The following is an 18,777-nucleotide window of genomic DNA, read 5'->3' on the forward strand; positions in this document are numbered from 1 at the left end:
AGGAGTCCGAAGAGGCCTAGAGATTATTTGGTTCTGGGCTTTCACTGTGTAAAGAAAAATCAGAAACCTGAAAAGAGTGACCTGCAAGGTCCCAATGGGCTGGAGCTAGAATGTCATCTGGAACCTCAGTCTGGTGCTTTTGCCCCTTCCTGGGTCCCGAGAAGCAGGTTTGTATAAGTAGTGAGGCAGTAAACTTGTATCTTAAAGGCAACGCTAAAGAATTTAGACTTGAGTATTTAGGCCTTCAAACCATTAGTAGCAGACTCCTTTATTCAAATCCTACACAGAACCTCAATCAACAATGATGTTTTAAAGACAAGTTTATTTCAAGCATTCAGATTTACCACATTAATCCAATCAGTAAGCCTGGGTAAATAACAAGATTGTGAAATGAGTCATGGATGGCAGGTTACATCGCCCCAGCAACCATGATAGCCCAGACAAATGTTTGCTGCACCCCAGACCAATTATATCAATGTTTGGGGCAAGCTCCAGGCATCAGTATTTTTTAAAAAGCCCCTTAGGGGGCTGGAAATGGGAGGGAGGTGAGGAGCACTGGGGGGTGGGCTGGGATGGGAGTAGAAGACAGAAAACTCTACTTGAACAACAATTAAGAAAAAAACACCTCAGGTGATTCAAGTATGCAGCCAACTTTGAGAACCACTGCTTTAACTCACTGTTACAGGCTAGTTCAATGGTGTTCAAACAAGTGTACATCAAAATCACCTGGGAAGCTGATTTAAACCACATACGGGCTTTACCTCAAAGTGGGCAGGGGCCCAAAATGGACATTTTTCACATTTCCAGTGGGTGCTAACGCTGCTGGTACAAGGACCACCAGTGCCTTATGAAACCCCTCCAGATGAGAGATTCTCAGGCTCCTTCTATAGACATTTTGATTCAGGTATACCCTGTGCATTTATATTTTAAAGTTATCAGATTACTAGCATGAGACAAATTGAAGAAATGCTTAAAAGGATGAACTAAGTAGCAAAAATGTTAAGTTTTCAGGCACCTGTTGGCTAAAAATATGTTGAGTTGCATAGTAATGTATTAACTTAGAAATAATCATCAGGCACCATATACAGTTGACTGCTGATCACGTTTGAACTGATAAATGTGCATCTGGCCTTCCGCATCCCCAGGTTTTGCATCCTCAGATTGAAGCAACTTCAGATTGAAAAACGGTATTTCCCCCCAGGACTGGGCATCTGTGGATGCTGAGGACTCCTTGTGTGCATCGTTCTGCCCCATGTTATGTAAGGGATTTGACCCATCTGCAGACTTTGGTGTCTGTGGGGTGTCCTGGAACCAGACCCCCTAGGATACTGAGGAACAAATGATGTTTTGGGGGGACTAAGGGTGATATGCAGATTTTTTCCTGTACAAGGGTTCTGTGTCCCAAACCCCCACATTGTTCTAGGGTCAACTGCAGCTATGATGATTGGAGTGGGCGGGCATAAGGTCATCAAGCATAGAATTGGATTAGACTTAGTTGGCAAAACTAGGAGGCATGCTTTCTGACTTCTAATGCTTGTTCTTGAAATAGTTACTCAAGCAGCATTGAATCATCTTCGCCACAGGGCCTTTTACACTCCGCACATTACCTGTAATCAAACACCTTCCCCCCCAGTCTGCAGACCCTGTCCTACGGATCTGCAGCTGCTCTGAGTGTGGGTCAGGCCGATGACCAGGGCGCCATGCTGGGCCATCAGTGTGCCTGGCACCTCCGCACAGAACAGCACTTAGCAGTTCACTCAATCCACAGTCCAAGGCAGTTTCATGTGTGGATTCATTACATTCATCACAAGAACCCCGCAGAAGGTGAAATCAGCAAAGATACTCAGAGCCCAACACGGCGCCTTAAATATAGAAAGCTTTCATACAGGATTGTTGAATGAATGAGTATGAGAACCAGGAAAACATAACTGACTAGGCTTTGCCAACATTTCACTGTTTACCTTGAGTCAAGTCTTTGCCTTTTGGGGCTTTAGGTTCCTCATCCGTAAACTGAGGGGACAATATGACCCTTGAGGTCCCACCTGGCTACATCAGCTTCTCACGGTTAGATGCTTAGTACCTTCCAGGAGGGAAGATTGCAGAGTGGTTAAAAGCATGGCCTTTAGAGCCAAGCAGACCAAGCAGGAGTTCCTACTCCATCACTTGTGACCTGGCCAGTGCACTCAAATTCTCCAAGCTTTCTGCAACCTTCCAGTAACAAGGTTATTACGAGGATTGAGTGAGATGCTACAGGAGCTTATTACAATGCCTGGTATGTGCTAACGGTTCAGCCATGGAAGCTGTCATCATTACTGTCAGTATTGCAGAGATGGTGGTGACAAGTCAGAAACAAAGCTTAGAGAAGTCAGAATTTGAGTTGGGTCTTGAAGACCAGGTAAGATTTAGAGAGACGTGTGTATAAAGGGAAAGGGTCATATGAACCAAGGCTTGGAGGCAAAAAAACAAGAGGTGTTGCAGGCTGTGGTGGGGGTTGCAAGGAAAAGATAGAGCTGGGTAGGAAAGCACAGTAGGCAAGTCAGAGCCAGGGTACACGGCGTGCCTGAGCCAGGATCTCGAAGTTGCACAGAGGCAGCTCCATGAGACACATACTCTGAGCCCCTGGATCCTCCCTCCTTCCTCCACTTTCAGACTCTGGAGGAGGGATATAGAGCAGGCGTTACTTCTAGGCCATAGAGCCATTTCAAATGCTGTAAATTTTAAAGAGTGAATTTAATTCCATAAATTTTATTCTGTGGATATATTTATTAATTGACCACTCATTTGCTCATAAAGTCAGCAGACTAGAGGTAGCCGTGGAAAAGGTTTCCCAAGCCCAAATGAAAACCGAAAGACCAAATTAGTACTTTTAGAACTCCCACAGAGGGATTTCGCAAAAGGTACACAACCTCGTTTCATAATTCAAAGCTTGAAAGAGAAGCCAGTGCGACTCTCCACAGTTGCAGCCCGCAGAACACTGATAGCTCCGCAGGTGGGTGTGCATTTCAGGTACAAGGTGTCTGCTCTGTCTCCCCACATACCTTCCTGGGCACCCCATCTGATCCAGACCAGAGGAGTAGCCAGGTTAACCTGACACAGCTGCTGAATTATCCAAAGATGTCCCTGGCACACCCCTCCGTCTCTCTGTGTGTAGAAAACAAGTAAAAGCCTCCTTAGCCATGAAAACAGTTCAGTGGGGAGGTGTGGGAAGGAGACTTGCCCCCAGAAATATTAAAACATAACTGACCTGAGTCATGTGTGAACATCAAAGGGGGAGAGTGTAGAAATGTTATAAATGGAATCACCCCTGGAATTGTCTGTGTAAACAGATATGTACATCTTGGTGCTATTTGCTCTTTAGCAATATAAGCACTGAGTATTTTCATTCATTAGAAACTGAAATGAAAAACTATAGCCTTCATCTCACAAGGAGATAAACTACTGCAGGGTGGCTCTGATTCCCTCCTTCCAACATTTAACCATCTAATTCCCCTGACTTTGTCTCAGCTGAGAAGCACCCCCATTTGCCTGTGACCCTAACCTGCAACGTTCCCCATCACAGAGGTATTTGTGTATGTTAAGGAGTCTCCTGTTAAAATGTGAACACACCTGCCTATCACACTGAACACTTCGATGGTCATCCTCACCTGGGCAGGAATTCATTTCCCAGGTAACCAGCTGGCGTTTTGAAAAAAGAGAACAGAGTCTGGGGGAAGGGTTTCAGTAAAGTGAAATGTTGAAAAAAGGAGGTAAGTGTCCAAGGCACAAAGTACTTACTCCCCATGGGTTGGAGAGACCAGGCATCGCCCAGGAAAGGCAGCAGAGTGGAGTCTATAGGGCACCACAGAGTTTGTCCCTTTGTGTTCCCAGAGCAGCACATACCTGGAATGAGCATGGCGAGGGTGGTGGCCAACTCGCTCTTCTGTATCTGTTCTTTAAAGCTGCACGGTGCAGCCGGGCCCCTCCGAAGTGGTCTTGGGAGCAGGAAGAGCAGGGAGCTGAGATGCTGGGAAGAAGATACTCAAGTGTCCTAGAAAGAGGCAGCAGGGTGCCACAGCGGTTCCTGTAGGCTCCCAGTTTTGCTCTCATCTGGTGGAAATTGTGCTCATCTGTGGGGAGCTTTAAACAGAAACACCCCAGCTGCACCAACCCGGTAGACGTGCTGAAAAAGTCTGAATAACTCTACCTCTACTGGAATTTTGTACAAGATGGTCTGTAGACCCAGTGGAGTCCCTTGACGTCACTCTCCCAGTAATATTAAGGCATCATTTGCCTTTCCATCTGTGTTGACATTTTCACCGATAGCATAAAGCAACTGTAGATAAAACTGGTGTCTTAATCACAGCATCAGTCACTGTGTTGTTCACTGTCATGCACTGGCAAGGGGGGAAAAGCCACTTCCACTTAAGAATGCCTTTGCCAAAGCAGTAAAAAGAATTTTTCATGTCAACATCATTGTGATATTCTGCATAGGGGTGGTTGTCTTAAGGAAAAGCACTTGTACAATGAATCGCCAGTCATAGTGTGGAATATCATCACTTTGAAAGAAAAACTAATGGAAATATGATTGCTCAGATTATCATTTGGCAGACATTTTCTGGAAAATGAATGAAGTCACTTCAAGGAAACAGCTGTTCATACTTATTGCCAATTATAAAATTTGAGCTTTCCAGTAAAAATGAAAATTTTGGATAACTTGTACCTGCTGCCTAAAGACTTTCCAGAGGAGACTGATGATGATATTAATGAATGTCATTTGTCAACATCTAAGAGATCCACATACTTCAGTTGATCCATGATTTGTTACAAATCATGCATGGGTAAAAGATCCAAACTGCAAGATAGACCAACAAATGTTAATGCCACGGGGGACAAAAAAATAATTCATCAATACCAGGTCTGTCTGGAAAAAGTCCAGCCATTGTCAATATAATGAGACCAGTTTAATGTAATTAATGCAACATTAATGTAACCCGGCAGCCAAAGAGAGTGCACTGGAATCCACATGAATGAACAATGATGACTTCACTACCGTCAGTGGGGGTAGTAGATCCCAGTGAGTGAGCATGAGTACTGTGTGGCTGGTGAGTTCAAAATGAGTAAATAGAGCAACAACTCTGCATCGAATTTTGTGTTAAGCTTGAACATTCTCCCACAGAAACTGTTCAGATGATTCAGAAGGCCGCAGCTATGGGTAATTGGTGATTGGCAGCTTTATCACAACAATGCACCTGCTCATGCATCACATCTCATGCAAAGTTCTTTGGCAAAATATCAAATCACCCAGGTGACTCAGCCCTGCTACCGCCCAGATTTGGTGCCCTGCAACTTCTGGCTTTTCCCAAAACTAAAATGACCTTTGCAAGGGATGAGATCTGAGACCATCAATGAAATTCAGGAAAATACCACAGGGCAGTTGATGGCAAATGGGAGGACTGTGTGAGGTCCCAAAGTGCCTACTTTGAAGGGGACTGAGGTGTCATTGTCCTATGTACAATGTTTTTTATATCCTGTATCTTCTTCAATAAATGTCTCCATTTTGCACATTGCATGGCTTGGATACCTTCTGGACAGACCTCATATGGTTTCAGATTCTACATTGTAACTGACCTTCAAGAAACTACAACTTATCAAGTACGTAAGATATAGCATCAAAAACTAATATCCAAAATTATCTGAAAAACTATTAGAAGACAGTGTGAGGGCTGATTTTTCTTCCTTTAGCTCAACTAAAATTACATGTCACAAACAAATTGAATGCAGATGCAGACATGAGAATCCTACTGCCTGCTGCTAAACCAGACATTACCAAGATTTGAAACATCTCACTGAGTTTATTGTTTGGTGATATATAGTTATTGTTCATAAAATTTTATGTTAAAATGCAATGGGCTTATTTGTCAGTTTTAGAGGGTCAAGAAATATTTAAAATCTCTCTCTTAATTGCTACTATAGTAAGTGTAAATTGATATAATCCACATTAACCAAAACTCTTTAGGGTCCTCAGTAATTTTTAAATCAGAAGGGGTCCTGACCCCAATAAATTTGAGAATTACAGGTGTGGTGGAGAAAGAATGCATGCACTTCAGGTCAATGCAACCCAGCTTCTGTCCTGACTCTGCTCCTTATTAGGTATGTGACCATGGACAAGTGGCTGGTCCTCATTTTTTCATGTAGATAAGATAGCGAATCTAAGTTTCCCTCATATGCTTGTTAAGAACATGAAACAAAGCAAAGTAATATGCCTAGTATCTGGCACATAGTAGGAACAAGAAGGAAGAGGAGAAAATTTTTTTTAATTAGGCTCTTTCCTATAAAAAGATTGTGTTTCCGGGATATAAGACCTCTCTCCATTAGTAGATCTAAAGTCTTAATTTTTTTAGTGCTATGAGGATCATCTGCTAGACAATCTCAAGTCCTCTGAAAAAGGAAATCATACGAGATTTTGGGAGCTAGAGGACAGTTAAGGGCAGTAAGTCTCAGGGTCACATGAGCTATAGATTAATTCATCAACGTGTAAAGTACCTAATGTCTACTCTACTCTAGAGTTAGTTTGGGGAGGAGGAAGGGACGACTACAAAGAAAAATCTGATTTAGGGGAAAATATGCAAGTGAGCACATCTGAGCAGATGTGTCTGAAGAGGATGATCTGAATGGATGTGAAGTTCTGAGAAGGACGGTGGCATCCTGCAACAGAACTGAAAGTTTGCCCTGGAACTTTCCTGCACTTAGGCCCTTTAAAGAAAAGGTGCTTGTGATTAATGTTTTTCAATGAAAATTTTAATGAGATAATCATAGATTCACATGCAGTTGTGATAAATAATACAGAGAAATCTCATGGACCCGGCAATTCCACTACTGGGACTATACCCTAAGAGCCCCGAAACACCAATCCATAAGAACCTATGAACCCCATTGTTCATAGCAGCACAATTTACAATGGCCAAGTGCTGGAAGCAACCTAAATGCCCATCAGTAAGTGAGTGGATCCAAAAATTGTGGTACATTTACACAATGGAATACCATGCAGCAGAAAAAAAAGAAGGAACTCCTACTCTTTGAGACAGCATGGATGGAACTGGAAAGCATTATGCTAAGCGAAATAAGCCAGGCAGTGAAAGACAAACACCATATGATCTCACTTATAAGTGGAACCTAATCAACAAAACAAACAAGCGAGCAAAATATAACCAGAGACATTGAAATTAAGAACAAACTGACAGTAATCATAGGGGAGGTTGGAGAGGATAATGGAGGAAAAAGGTGGGAGGGCTTTCAGGAACACATATAAAGGACACATGGACAAAGCCAAAGGGGGCTATGATTGAGGGTGGGAGGTGGGGATGGTTGGGGTAGGAGAAAATATTGGGGGGGGAAATGGACACAACTGTACTTGAACAATAATTTTTAAAATGTGAAAAAAAATAATACAGAGAAATCTCATGGACTCTTCACCCAGGTTCCCCAAATAATATCTTCCAATACCATAGCACAGAATCACAATGAGGATGTTACCTCTGATACCGCTCATCCATCTAACTCAGATTTCCCAGTTTTATGTGTATGTCTGTGTGTGTGTCTAAACAATACAATTTTATTACATGTTCAGCATCCACCACAGTCACCATCCAACCAATAATCTGTTTTCCATTTCTAAAATTTTGTCATTGTATAAGTGTTCAATAAATTGGAATCATATAGTATGTAAGCTTTTGGGACTGGCTTTTTCACTCAGCATAATTCATTCAGTTGTTGCATGTATCAATTTTTATTGCTGATTGGCCTTCCATTGTATGGATGGTCACAGTTTAAACTGCTGAAGGATGCTTGAGCTCTTTCCATTTTGAGGCTATTGAATAAAGTAGCTATGAATATTTACATACTTGTTTTTATGTGAACACAAATTTTCATTTCTCTTGGAAAATGCCCAAGATACCATTAGTGGATCATATAATAATAGTGTACTTAGTTTTTAAAATATATTTTATTGATTATGCTATTACAGCTGTCCCAAATTTTCCCCCTTTGACCTCTCCGCCCAGTACCACACATGCCATCTGGCAATCCCCACCCCTTAGTTCATGTCTATGGGTTGTGCATATAAGTCCTTTGGCTTCTCCACTTCCTATACTGTTCTTGACACCCCCTGTCTATTCTGTGCCTATCAATTTGTACTTCATAATCCCTGTACCTTTTACCCGATTCTTCCCTTTTCCCCTTCCAACTGTTAACCCTCCAAATGATCTCCATGTCTATTATTCTGCTTTTGTTCTGTTTGTTTGCTTAGTTTGTCTTTTTGATTCAGTTGTTGATAGTTGTGAATTTATTGCTATTTTAATGTTCATAGTTTTGATCTTCTCTTTCTTAAATAATTCTCTTTAAAATTTTGTATAATAATGGATTGGTGATGATGAACTCCTTTAGCTTTATCTTGTCTGGAAAGCACTTTATCTGTCCTTTGATTCTAAATGATAGCTTTGCTGAATAGAGTAATGTAGGTTATAGGTCCTTGCTTTTCATCATTTCGATACTTCTTGCCAGTCCCTTCTTGCTTGCAAAGTTTCTTTTGGGAAATCAACTGACAGCTTCTGAGAACTCCTTTGTAGGTAACTCTTTGCTGCTTTCTTTATTTTCTCTTGCTGCTTTTAAGATTCTCTCTTTATCTTTAACCTTTGGTATTTAAATTATGGTGTGTCTTGGTGTGGTCCTCTTTGGGTCCATCTTTTTGGGAGTCTCTGTGTTTCCTGGACTTTTATGTCTATTTTATTCACCAAATTAAGGAAGTTTCCTTCAATTATTTTTTTCAAATAAATTTTCAATTTCTTGCTCTTCCACTTCTCCTTCAGGCAACTTCTATGATTCAATTGTTGGCGCACTTGAAACTGTCCCAGAGGCTCCTTAGCCTAGCCTTGATTTTTTAGGTTTCTTTTTATTTCTTGCTGTTCTGTTGAATGCTTGTTTCTTCCTTTTGTTCCAAATCTTTGATTTGATTCTCAACTTCCACTGTTGGTTCCCTGTAATTTTTCTTTATTTCACTTAGTGTAACCTTCATTTCTTTTTTATGCTGTTGAAGTCCCCAGTGAATTCCTTGATCATTCTAATAACCAGTGTTTTGAACTCTGCATCTGATAAGTTGCTTATCTCCATTTTGTTTAGTTATTTTTCTGAAGTTTTGTTCTTTTCTTTCATTTGGGCCATCTTTCTTTATCTCCTCAATTTGGCAGCCTCCCTGTGTTTGTTTCCATGTATTAGGAAATAATAAGCCATGTAGTAGCATGGCTTATTGTAGAAAAGCGTACCAGTAAGAATGGGGCAGACCCTTAGGTATGCAGCAGGGTGGGACAACCCATGTGAATCAGGTTGATGGAGTCTGCAATATGGCATCACTGCTCTGTGGTTCTGTGTGGGGGAAAGCTCAGAAAGGGGAGAAGGCCACTGCCTGGCCTCTGGAGTTTTGTCCACAAGGAAACTGTCCCCTGGCACTTACCCTGATGTGAGACACTTCAATCTCTCCTCGTATGCCACTGGTTCCCTTCTAGCTGCCATCCCAGTGCTGAAGCCCAGAGGGAGTGAAGTCTGCCTAAGTCCTAAGTCTGTTGCAGACCCATTAAGGGGAGATTCCTGAGAACCCCACAGTTCCTTCACCATCCCAACACCCACTGTGTTTTAACAGCCAGAAGTTATGGGGACTTATTTTGCCATGTGTAATGCACACTTTTTTCCCCAAATTTTTGAGGGAAAACTATGGATGCATATTATACATGGGTATAAAGTCTCACACAAAAACATGGGTGTGCATTATACACAGCGAAAGATATGCTATCTTCCTGGCATCGGAACCCTAACCTGCTGGGTGGTCTAATGTGGGCCTGGGATCCCTCACCCCCAAGGTGTCCCTCCTGATTTTTATCCATCACATGTGGGTGTGGGACCACCCATTCTGTGTCTCTGCATCTCCATGCCTCTCTGCATGTCCTCATGTCTTCGACCCTCCCACCCATCTGGATGAATGTGACTTCTTTACTTCCTTGGTTGTCGGACTTCCATATAACCTGATTATCTGACAATTCTGGGGGATATTTGTTTTGTAGTTTAGTTGTAGTTTTTGCTGTTGCCGTGCAAGTTGGTGAGCCATGTTTACTTATACCTCTGTCTTGACCAGAAGTCTTCCATGTTTAGTTTTATAAGAAACTACCAAAGTATTCTCCAGAGTGGCTGTACCATTTTACATTCTCAATAGCTACAATCCCACCACTTCAATTGCTGGGCCCTACCTTCCTTAGCAAGGCTCTTAGCTTATCAGCACGGTCCAGCACTCCACAATTTGGGAAGCTTTTTTGCAGCCCGACGAAAGATTTTAAAAATATATCTGAAAGCACTTGCTCCTGGCGTTGCAGCTAAACCACAGAGCAATCAACTGGAAAATCCAGCTGAGTGTGAGAATGTGTGTGCGTGTACATGGGCGAGCGTGTGGGCGTGTGTGAAAGTGTGGCCCTGGCTCTCCTGGCAGAGCAGCTACGCTACTGCTGCCACTGCACCTCTGGCGCAGATTTGGGGCAGGAGCCATTTTGTGGAATTTAAAATACCCTTTTTGGGAATAAGCCTCTGGAGAGCCTGCACTTGGATGCCCAGACTTGTCTCTGTGCCCTCTGCCCTGGGCAGGGCCATGCACCCACCGTGTCCATGAGCGAGGGTCCGGAGAGTGCGGTACTTACTGGGGAGACAGGTGTTGCCTCCCTGGCCCTGGGCACCACAGGCACCACAAATGGGGCAGCGTCCAAGAAGGCTGCAGATTGGCCTCTGAAACCAGTAGTGAGCAGGAAGTGCTGGGTCAACGAGGCTGCCGCGGCAGGGCCGGCTGCAGAGCCAGCCCAGGAATACAGCAGCAGCGCAGCTGCAGCGGCTCAGTGGTGGGAGCCCGAGGCTGAGGCCTACAGGAGGGAAGTGCAGCGGGTAGCCCCCACTGCAAGGCCTCAACCTCCTGTTACAGTATAGCTGCTGGACTCTTCCCTTCCTTTCCCCACCCCATCAGGATGATAGGAGACCTGAAAGAAGATGATACACACAGGATATAATTTATTGATTCGGGAGATAGGGGGAGCAGGCCATGTGGACTGCTTGTAGCTTGTGGGTGTGAAAGAGAAGCATAGACGAGTGGCCTCCTCTATGTGCCCTGACTGGGGATCCAACCCACAACTAGAAGCCGTCTCAAGGCAGAAGAGGTGGTGAAAGGGGCCAAACCCCTGAGTCAGCCAGACAGGGGAAAGTTCCTACCAATAAACGGACTCTGCTTTCGGGAAAGAAGAAAAGTGCTGGAGACAAGCCCACCATCTTTGTTTTTGTTTTCTCCCTTAGAGTGTCAAAGCACAGACTTTGTGTGTGCTGCTACCCACCTTGGGCCCCAGTGAAGGGAGGGTGGTGCAGTCTGGAGTCACACAAGGAGGGTCTGGAGTGAGAGGCACTGGGGAGAGTCTTGGGGGAGCGGCTGGGGGATTTCTGCGGTTCCGATATACCTGGGCTCCACCACAGCCATCTTCCTCGAGAAGAGGTAGTCCCTCCCAGGGGAAGGGACCTTACTCTGTGGGATGCTGCTCCCCCTACCCCTGGAAATCCCCTCGCCACAACCTTTGTAAACCTGCTCACTCCATTTAGCACATTCTTCTTTTCCTCTTCCTCTTCCTCTTCCTCTTCCGTTTTCCTTCCTTCCTTCCTTCCTTCCTTCCTTCCTTCCTTCCTTCCTTCCTTCCTTCCTTCCTTCCTTTGTCAGTTTTGCTCTGTCATGATGCTCTGTTTTGTTTGTTCCCCCTCCCTGCCACGCCTGGCTTTCTCTCCTATCCTGCATCTTAACCCCTGCTGAGGAGTCCCCAACATAAACAGACTCAGTGGTTGTCACAGACTGACTGTAGGATGCAGCCCACCCATACACTATCCAGGGAAACAGACTGGTGCACTCCCCTCACAGGATGGCAACAGAAACACCCTTCTGGCATCTGGCAGACCCCAAATCTGGGCTTGGGAACCCTAATAGGATCCCCACTCTGCCGAGTGCAGGGAGATAATCCCAGACAGACTCAGACTAGTGGCTCAGGGGTGGGGAACCGAACCCACCATCCTCCCTGAAGTTTTAAAGGCACGTGACACAGGAGACCCAGGAATCACAGTCCCATGTTTCCACCAGAAGCCCTCCCAGAAAAGTCTGGTCTACAACTAGGCTAAGATTGACAGCAGGCCAGCAGGCAGAGGTAGGCAGAAGTGGATTCTGTGGTGACTTGGGACATTTGCTGACACACCTCTGGACCCAGTGCTGATAAAAGCCAGCTTTGCAGAACAGCTTGGCCCATCTTGGTCAGGAGCCAAGCCTGGAGGAATCAGCCACAAACTGTGGACTGCTTGTAGCTTTGAAAAGGTGGCTAAACACCAGATGTGAACAGCACCAGACACTGGTTTATACCAGACCCCAACATCAGAACAGTATCCAAAGGGAGAAACCAGAAGGCAAGATCTGAACTGTGCTGAGACAAATCCATTTGGTTCTTTTTTTCATTATCTTAGCTATTTTTTCTTTTCCATAGCCATTTTATTTATACTTTTTATCTATTTTTTCTTTTTCTTTTATTCTTGGTGCTCTAATTTTCTTTCATATCTCCTATTCCACTCTAGAATATTCCACCTCTTTTCTCCATTTATTATTTTTGTTACATTTACTATGTTCCTTTTCCTCTTTCAGTTCATTATGAGTAGTAGCTCTCTTCCCCATTCTCCTGTCAAAATCACTTTTCTTTCCTTTTGTCTTCTCATATTCTTTTTCCTTTCCCCCTTTTTCTACTATTCGATTTCTCTCTTTGTTTTTATTATTCTTTGCTCTCTTGTCACTGATATTGCTCTGGTGGGCAGGGCAGCTTGCTGGTTTGGGTGTTGTTTGGTGTTGTTTTGCTTTGTTCTGCCAGTGTCTGTACAACAGCATACAACACATGGTGGGAGTTGATCCTCTTAGCTAGCCAGACGGAGGGGAGCTTCCACCAAATGAATGGGCCAGTAATAACCAGGACCCAAATACAACAGGAGAGTCCACATAACCCACACAAAGCTCATTCCTAGAGCATCCAGGTCAGGAGATCAAGGTGTCTGCACCACTGGATACCAGAGGATTTCTAACACACAAGGCCACTCCACAAGACAGAGAGTCAAAGTAAATCAATCTAATACATAGAAACAAACATAAAGAGACAACTAGGGAGACATAGAAACAACTCCAAAATTTAAAAAAAAAGAGAAAGAGAAATATTCATAAAACGAGCTAAGCAAAATTGAGACAAGCAAGTTATCAGGCATAGATTTCAAAGTAATTGTTATAAGGATGCTCAAGAAACTTAGTGAGACCTACCATCATAAGAAAGGACATAGAAACCTTGAACAAGAACCAGATGGAAATGAATAATGCAATATCTGAAATGAAGAACACACTAGAAGGATTTAAGAGCAGGGTAGATGAAGTGGAGGATTAAATCAGCCAGTTGAAAGAAAAGATAGGAAAAAAAAGAGCAACAAAATTGAAAAAGACTAAAAAATAATAAGGATAAGGGAACTTTGGGACAACATGAAACATAATAATGTTCATATCATAGGGATACCAGAAGGAGAAGAAAAAGAGCAAGGGATAGAAAACCTGTTTGGAAAAAAAATAATAATGAAGAATTTTCTTAACTTGGAGAGGGAAACAGTCACAAAAATTCAAGAAGCACAGAAGGTCCCAATCAAGATCAACCCAGAGAGGCCCACTCCAAGACACAGTAAAAATGGCAAAATTTAAAGATAAAGTGAGATTCTTAAAGGCATCAAGAGAGAAACAGCTAGTAACATACCACCGAGCTCTGATAAAGTTAGTAGCTGATTTCTTCATAGAAATATACAAGCCAGAGGGACTGGCAAGAAATATTCCAAGTAATGAAAAGCAAGGACCTACAACCTAGACTACTCTATCCAGCAAGGCTCTCATTAAAAATAGAAGGTGAAATAAAGAGCTTCCCAGACAAAAGAGGGCTAAAAGAGTACATCTCCACCAAGCCAGTATTGCAAGAGATGCTAAAGGGTCTGCTTTAAAAAGAAGAAATAAAGAGAGAGAGAGAGAGAGAGAGGAACACAAGTACAAAGGGGAAAATGATCATGAATAAATAAGTATCAATAATAACCCTATATGTAAATGGATTAAATGCTTCAGTTAAAAGACATAGGGTAGCTGGATGGACAAGAAAACATGACCCACATGTATGCTGTCTACAAAAGACAAACACAAAGAGACAACTAGGGAGATATACAAAAGATATACATAGGTTGAAAGTGAAGGGATGGAAAAAATATTCCATGCAAAGGGACATGAAAAAATAAGCTAATGTAGCAATACTTATATCAGACAAAATAGGCTTCAAAACAAAGACAATAACAAGAGACAAGAAGGGCACTTCATTATACTTAAGGGAGTAGTCTAACAAGAAGATATAACTTTTGTAAATATATATGTACCCAATAGAGGTACACCTAAATATATAAAGAAAATATTGAGAGGCTTGAAGAAAGAGACAACAGCACAGTCATTATAGGGGACTTTAATACCCCACTGTCAACAATGGACAGATTTCCAAACACAAAAATATTGCAGTATTGAATGACACTCTAGATCAAATGGACTTAATTGATATTTATAGAACATTTCACCCAAAAGAAGCAAAATACACATTCTTCTTAAATGCAAATGAATTGACCTAGACAAATGAATTCAGCAAAGTACTAGGATAGAAAGTCAATATTTACAAATTGGTGGCATTTTTGTACACCAGCAATGAACTATCGGAGAGAGAAATGAAGAAAATTTCCCATTTACTATAGCAAAAAAAAAAAAAACTAATAAAGTACCTAGGAATAAACTTAACCAAGAAGGTAAAAGATCTTACTCAGAAAACTATAGAACACTGAAGGAAGAAGACGAGAAATACACGGAACCGAGAAATAAATGGAAGCATATACCCTTTTCATGGATTGGAATAATGAACATCATTAAAATGCCCATTCTACCCAAAGCAATTTTTAGATTCGACACAATTCCTATTAAAATACCAATGGTACATTTTACACATCTAGAACAAATACTTCACAAATTTATACGGAACCCCAAAGACTCTGAATCACCTCAGCAATCCTGAGAAAGAAGAACAAAGTAGGAGGGATCACAATACCTAATATTAAACTGTACTACAAGGCCACAGTAATCGAGAGAGTCTGGTACTGGCATAAAAACAGACACATAGACCAATGGAACAGAATAGAGAGCCCAGAAATAAACCCAAGTCTCTATGGTCAGTTAATATTTGACAAAGGGGGCACAAACATGCAATGCAGTAAAAATAGCCTCTTTAACAAATGGTGTTGGGAGAACTGGACTGGTACATGCAAAAAAATGAAACTAAACCACCAAGTTACACCATACACCAGAATAAACTCAAAATGAACAAAAGACTTAAGTATAAGTTGTGATACCATGAAAGTTCTAGAGAAAAACATAGGCAGTAAAATTTCAGGTATGCCATATAGCAATATTTTTGCCAATATATCTCCTAGGGCAAGAGAAATAAAGAGGAAAGTAAACAAATGGGACTACATCAAATTAAAAGGCTGCATGGCTAAAGAAACCATCATCAAAATGAAAAGAGAACTGACTACATGGGAGAACACATTTGTCAATGATACATTGGACAAAGGTTTAATATCCAACATATATAAAGAACTCACATGACTCAACACCAGGAATACAAACAATCTAATAAAAAATGGGCAGAGGAACTAAATAGACACATCTCCAAGGAGGAGATAACAGATGGTCCATAGGCACATGAAAAAATATTCAACATCAGTAGCCATCAGAGATGCCAATGAAAACCACAATGAGATATCACCTCATCCCTGTTAGAATGACTATTATTAATAAATCAACAAACAAGTGTTGGCAAGGATGTGGAGAAAAGGGAACCCTAGTGCACTGTTGGTAGGAATGCAGACTGTTGCAGTCACTGTGGAGAACATTATGGAATGTCCTCAAAATGTTAAAAATGGAACTGCCTTATGAGCCAGCGATTCCACTACTGGGAATCCCAGTAGGGTATTTGGGATACCCTAAGAATCCCAAAACACCAATTCAAAAGAACTTATGCACCCCTGGACTTCTGCCAAGATGGAGGCGTAGGTGGAAACACTTTGCCTTCTCGCACAACCAAATCTAAAAACGATAAAGTTTTAGCAACAATAAACACAGCCAAGCCACAGAAAACTGAACAATATGGAGTTCGACGATAACAAAACACTCCGCTAGACAGGTAAGAGGGGTGGAGCCAGCAGCGGAGTGGGTTGGGCAAAAAAGATCCCCCGACCCAGGCAGCCAAGGGCGAATCCCAGGTGTGGAGTAGCGATGGGCAGACCCAGTGAAGGCACAAGGCAGCTGGCTGACCACGGTAACACATTTGCATGCAGATAAACCAGCCAAGGAACAAGCAGTGACACAGACCCGGCAGGCCCCAGTGGCAGGAAGGAGCAGAGAGGACTGCCATTGCTCCCTCTGACCCCACTCCCACATACAGCATCACAAACCAGCAACCTGGGTGGCCCTGCCCTGGTAAACAACTAAGGCTCCTCTCCTCATATTTAACAGGCGCTAACAGATCAAAACACGGCTCAAGGAGAATTCAAAGCCCCAGAGCCCATAAATCTAAGTGAACAAGAAATTGCCAACCTATCAGAGGCACAGTTCAAAACACTGGTGATCAGGATGCCCACAGAACTGGTGGATTTTAGCCACAAATTAGAGGAACATATAAAGGCTAAACTAACTGAAATGAAGGGAAACGCACAGGAAACCAATAGTGATGGAAAGGAAACTGGGACTCAAATCAAGGGAGTGGACCAGAAGGAAGGAAAAAATGAACAAACAGAAAAATATGAACAAACAAGAATTCAAAAAAATGAGGAGAGGCTAAGGAACCTCCAGGACATCTTTAAATGCTCCAGCATCCGAATTATAGGGGTACCAGAAGGGGAAGAGGAACAGCCACAAGTGGAAACCTTATTTGAACAAATAATAAAGGAGAACTTCCCCAATCTGGCAAAGGAAATAGACTCCCAGGAAATCCAAGAAGCTCAGAGAGTCCCAAAGGAGTTGGACCCAAGAAGGAACACACCAAGGCACATCATGATTACATTAGCCAAGATTAAAATGAAGGAGAGAATCCTAGAAGCAGCAAGAGATAAGGGGTCAGTCACCTACAAAGGACTTCCCATCAGACTGTCAGCGGATTTCTCAAAAGAGACCTTATAGGCAAGAAGGGGCTGAAAAGAAGTATTCCAAGTCATGAAATCCAAAGACCTACAACCAAGATTGCTCTATCCAGCAAAACTTTCATTTAGAATGGAAGGACAGATAAGGTGCTTCTCAGATAAGATCAAGTTCAAGAAGTTCATCATCACCAAGCCATTATTATATGAAATGTTAAAGGGACTTATCTAAGAAAAAGAAGATAAAAAAGATGAACAGTGGAAGGACAGCAAACTCACAGTTATTAACAACCACACCTAAAACAAAAGCAAACTAGGAGGACAGCTAGATCAGGAGCGAACCATAGAAATGAAGATCACATGAAGGGTTAGCAATAGGGGAGTGGGAGAAGGTACAGAAAATAAGTAGCATAGATGGTAGATAGAAAATAGATAGGGCAAGGGTAAGAACAGTAGGGGAAATATAGAATCTAAAGAACTTGAGACACATGGTCATAAACTAAAGGGGGGAATGGTGGGGGAGGGGTGTGCAGGGTGGAGGGGAATGAAGGAGGGGAAATAGAACAACTGTAATGGCATAATCAATAAAAAAAGAACTTATGCACCCCTATGTTCATAGCAGCACTATTTATAATAGCCAAGTGTTGGAAATAGCCTAAGTGCCCATCAGTAGATAAATGGATTAAAAAAAAACCCATGATTCATCTACACAATGGAATACTACGCTGCAGAAAGAAAGAATTCCCCCCTTTGAAACAGCATGGATGGAACTGGAGAGTATTATACTAAGTGAAATAAGCCAATCAGTGAAAGACAAATACCATATGATATCACTTATAAGAGGAATTTAATGAACAAAACCAGCTAACGAGAAAAAAAAGAACCAGAGACATGGAAACAAGGAACAGACTGACAGTAACGGGGGGGGGGAGGGGGAATGGTGGAAAGAAGGGGAGGGGCAATCAAAGAACATGTATGATGGTATGGGCATGGACGATGGTGTGGAGATGGACTGTGGAAGTGGCGGTGGGGCAGGAGAGAGGAGGCCAAAGGGGGGAAAACTGGGACTCCTATAAAAGAATAAACAGGAGTTTTAAAAAGTTAAATATATATACCTGAAAGTGCTCATTTCAAGCTTTGATTCCACTGTCTGCACATCCTTTGATATCACACGAAAATATTCATCATGCTGACCTTGCCCTGCTGAGCACGACTCTACCATCTGCTCAGAGGAACTGAAGATGTCTGTTTTCTCCTTCAGAAAAAAGAAAAATTTTCCCACTTCATTTTATTTTCAGTTCTTTTATAGAAAATAAGCTGACACTGAAACACACTGATCGTTCATGTTATTTTTAAATGAATTTTTAATAGCAAATAATTTGTTCCATCTGGGAAAAGGCTGATAGCATTTTCAGCAACCAAGCACAAGTCAGGAAGGATTATTTCCAGTATTAGAAAAGAAAA

Source organism: Artibeus jamaicensis, unplaced genomic scaffold, assembly GCF_021234435.1.
Source record: "Artibeus jamaicensis isolate MK-2021 breed Jamaican fruit bat unplaced genomic scaffold, CSHL_Jam_final contig_354, whole genome shotgun sequence".
NCBI classification, from domain to species: Eukaryota; Metazoa; Chordata; class Mammalia; order Chiroptera; family Phyllostomidae; genus Artibeus; species Artibeus jamaicensis.